The following is a 4,740-nucleotide window of genomic DNA, read 5'->3' as shown; positions in this document are numbered from 1 at the left end:
GACCAGATAGTACCCGTCTTTCTTTTTCTGGCTTATTTCACCTCTTAGAATGTCCGCTGGGTTGGTTCATCCATGTGTCAGTGCTGTCTTCTTGTTGAAAAAGCATGCTATTCCACCATGTGGACATACCATGAGGCTAAGCTCTGAGAACAGTCTGTCTGTAGGTGTAGATTCAAGACACCCCAATCTCTTGTTCTGCTGGGAACTCGCGAGAGAAAGGGGTATACAGCCGTGTACAGCTTCAACCAAAGTTGAAACCCCTGTAGTTGAGGCAAATCTTTCTCTATACAAAAAGTATTGCTTCATTTTCTCTAGAAAACCCCATCCATTACGCATCCCCCCAGACGTTATGCCTGCCTCTGCCACCAGCAAAAGTGCCACAGTTTAAAACTTCGGCAGCACTGGAGACCCTCCCAGTCTAAAGATGCTGTGTCTGTCAGGAAGGTATTCAGTTCTTGAACACTCACATGCGCCAGGCACTGGGATGGACCCTAGAGCACAACGCTGCTGACACAGCCTGCTGCCATGCAGACCGAAAGAACTCCATGCACTGGGTGCGGTTTTGATGGGGCTTTGCAAGGTGACAGACTGACTGGCAGAATGTTGCAAACAGTTACCAATCAACTCAGAATGGGCAGAAAAAAAAAAAAAAAAAACACCAGAAAGGGGGGAGGGTCTGACTTAAGGTAAAACCTAAAAGGAACTTCCTGGACCTCCTGAGGAGAAACTGTGATCCTGGAGAGAGAATGGAAAGTTCTGGAGAAGCTGAGAGGGCATTCCTTCTTAGCATCTGCATTTCCTCCCTTTCCGGAGTGGTGGCTGAGCAGGTCTTGTTGTCTGTCGCCCTGTTTATGTTGTTATTACTCATGTATCCATATCTTTTGCCTTTTTTAAAAGTTCAAATGTTCATATGTGTTGTTCTTGTGTCTGTGAGAACCTCTTCTCACATTGTGTTGGTTTGAATAAGAAGTATTCTCCCCAGGGCACGAGTATTTGAACTCTTGCTCCCGGGGTTGGTATTGTAGGTCGGACAGGTTGAGGTATGATGTGCAGCCTTGCGGACGGAAGTCCGTAGCCACATCACCTTTCCGGTTTCTGTGCTCTGCTTCTCTCTGTGTTGTGACAAAGGCATGATCTCTCGGTTTCATGCTGCAGACAACTTCCGCCAGGCGTCGCCCACCATTATGGACTCCTTCTCAGAACCATAAGCTAAAATAAGCTCTTCGCTCTGTGTGTTGCCTTGGTCATGGTGTTTTATCGCAGGAACAGAAAATAATTAATACAGAGATATTTCAGCCTCTGGTTCATGTAGTAGGAAGTCGCTTGTTGGTCCCTGACTGCTCAGCCCTGAAATAATCACACAGAAACTATATTAAATAAATCACTGCTTGGCCCATTAGCTCTAGCCTCTTATTGGCTAACTCTTACATCTTAATTTGACCCATCTCCATTAGTCTGTGTATCACCACATGACACTGGCTTACTGGGTAAAGTTCTGGCATTCATCTCCAGTGGGGCTCCATGGCTTCTCTCTGGCTCTGCCTCTCTTTCTCCCAGCATTCATTTCTGTCTTCCCGACCTACCTAAGTTCTGCCCTGCTATTTGTCCAAAGCAGCTTCTTTATTCATTAATGGTAGTCACAAAATACAGAGGGGAATCCCACATCAGGTTCATGAATTTGGAATAGTGCTTTGGGGCCTAAGAAGGTCTTTGCAAACTGTCTGCTTATAATCTTTGTTCATTTTTCTTTTGAAGAATTCTCTGGCTTCCCCCACCCAGCTTTGAAATTTCTCTCAAAGTTAAGTGCATCAACTCGGCCACAATTATTTTTTTTTCTAGTGACCAATTATATTTTTAATACTGTTTATGGTCTGTTTGATGACACAGAACTTAAAATTTTAAGTAATTACATTTGTCCATGTTTTCAGTATAATATCCATCTTCAGTTACTCTTTATTGAGCTACACGATGTATATGGAAAGACTTGTGGTTCAATGAGGTTTGACAAATACATGCCTCATGTAACCACGTCTGCAAACCAGATGTGGAAAACTTCCCTTCTCTGAGAAAGGGCCTCATGCCCTGTTCCCATCTATTCTTGCCACATTCCCTGCCTGGTCCACAGACCATCGCTGCCCCGACTTCCACCATCAGAGATTAGCTTTGCCTCTTTGAATATTTCACATGGGTGGAGTTCTGTTCAAGCGCTCTCGCCTGTCTGGCTTTCCTCCTGCGTGTGATATTTTTGTCTCTCACCCCAATGTAGTATGTGTGTCGCTATAAGGAACAAAGCCACCATGAGTGCTCTGTCGTTTGTCTTTCTGTGGACACATTTTTCATGTGTTTACAGATCAATGGCTGGGGTGGAATTGCTGGGTCACACACAGAGTGGACGTTCAGTCTGGTAACAAGGTGACGGATTCTGTTCCAGAGTGACTGCATCATTTACTCTACACCAGCAAGGAAGACTTGTTCCAACAGTTCATATCCACTGTGCACCTTTCGCTCCTTAATTACCTAACTTCTCTATGAACTCAGAGGCAACAGGATATAATTAATCCTTCCCAAAGATGGGTTTGCCACTTGTCTCAAAAAAATTCATTAAATCGCCCTGCACGGCCTGTTGCTTTAAATATGGAAATGCCTTTGTATGTGTTTCCCTTCCTTGGGCAGTGCCGTTAGACCCTTGGTTTTCCCAGGTTTGTCCCTCGGTTTCCTCTCTGTTGATTCATAATACACTTCAATAGCTCATAGTGAAAGTCCCTGTCCTGCATTTTTATTATTCAAGAGATTTCTGGTGATTCTCGTGCATATAATTATGCAAAATGTTCACCATTTCTAGAAATTTTATTTTTGTTAGTCAAGCAACAATGAAAGAATAGACAATGAAGTCAAAATCGTATTCCAGCCTTCTGAAAATTGTTGCCTATGAGATAATAACCCAAATCTACTTTATAACCTGTCTTCTTCCTGACTCATAATAACCACATGTATTGATGGAGCGCAATGTGATAATTCCATAAATGCATACTATGTGTTTCTGTCAGGATAATTAGCACGTACATCTCATTGTTCCGTGTGTTCGGAACCTAGACTCTTCCAGTTCTTCATAAACATAGGAGAGCTTGCTGTGAGTTATGGTGGCTGTGCTGTAGATATGAGAGTCCGGTGCTTCTGACTCACTGCATGTCAGAACCCTCTGTCCAATACCCTCCACTTCCTCTAGTGATTAACACTCCACTCCTGGCCCTCTCATCTCAGCCAGAATGGCTATTAACCAAAAATCAAATATAGCAAACATCACTAAGGATGCAGAGAGAAAGGAACTGCTATTCTGATGGTGAGGGTGGTTAAGCTGTCACTATGTTGTACAGTTTTGAGGGCGCATGTCCTCAAACCTCTAGCAGTGTGGCTGCCATGCACTCTAGCTACCCTACGTCTAGGTATGCAACAAAAATTAAATTGGCATATGAAGTCATACTCATGCACCCATGTTTATTATATCAGCATTCACGATAGTTGAGATATGGAAACAGCCTAGTGCCCACTAGTCAGTGAGTAGATGAGAAAAATTGCGTGGGTGTATGTGTTTGTGTGTGTGTAAAAATGGTGTGTGCATGCATGTGTGTATGTATAGAGGATGTTACTTAACCATGAAAAGGATGAAATCCTTTAATTTCATTTTTAAATGATTTTTTTCTCTCCTAACAATCACTTATAATTTTGTATGGTTATGAACTCTGTCTTTTAAAATTTATTTTTAGTTATGGTGAGAGGGTATCCATGTCTACGTGAGAGTATTTTGCCTGCTGAATAAGAAAGCCCTCTAGAGCCGAAGTTGCATGTCGTTGTGAGCTGCCTGATGTGCACATGGACGCTGGGAATCAAACTTGGGTCCTCTGGAAGAGTGGGGTTTGTTCTTCACCACTGAGCTATCCCATTTTATGAAGTGAATGGCACCAGAGCGTATGTTGTTAAGTGAAAAGAGCCAGATGCAGAAGGACAGATACCATCTATTCCCAGCCGTAGGCAAGAGCAGATTTCTCATGGCTTTAAAGGAAGCACCATTATTTCACAGAAAATTCAGGAAAGGTGTAAAAATTCCATATCTAGTTGGAGTTCAGAAGCCTTTTTAATTAGAGCCTCAGGCATCATGGGAATTCCTATGGAAAGTAATTTTAAAAGTCTATTTTGGGAGGCGAATTTACATTTCTTGTTAATCTACTCCAGATATGGCCATGCGGTTCTCAAGACCCTTCACCAAAGCCCTTCCACGTGCTGTGAGCTCAGACGTGAAGTCCCCTTCAGAGGCTACAAGCTTGTTCCCAAGAGATCGCTGCCAAACCCATGCTGTCTTCTGCTCTCCCTTCAACCTCAGAGCCACCTTATGGCTGCGGGACTTGGCTTTAGGAGAGAACAGTGTGACTCAGTACAGAAAAGGACAGTGTAGTTAAGATAGATAGGGCTCGTTTTTAGCTCGGTACCCAGTATTACAGATATTAATTAAAAGCTATACATACATTTCTTGTTTGGGCGGGGACTGAAGTACATTGTTTGTTTGTTTGCTTGCTTGCTTGCTGAGGGAAATTGAACCAAATGTCAGGCTGAAGCTGACTGTGCACTCTGCTGGGAATAGAGGTTTGCATAGCCACTGTGGGCAACGGCAGACTAGGCCTGCTAGGAAAGCTGAAGACTTCCGGAATTACCATGAGCCAGCAGTTCAATTTCTAGAAATATATA

Source organism: Alexandromys fortis, unplaced genomic scaffold, assembly GCF_014885135.2.
Source record: "Alexandromys fortis isolate MF-2015 unplaced genomic scaffold, M_Fortis_MF-2015_v1.1 scaffold_52, whole genome shotgun sequence".
Lineage (NCBI taxonomy): Eukaryota > Metazoa > Chordata > Mammalia > Rodentia > Cricetidae > Alexandromys > Alexandromys fortis.
The sequence above is the reverse complement of the archived record's forward strand: the minus strand, read 5'-3'. Positions refer to the sequence as shown.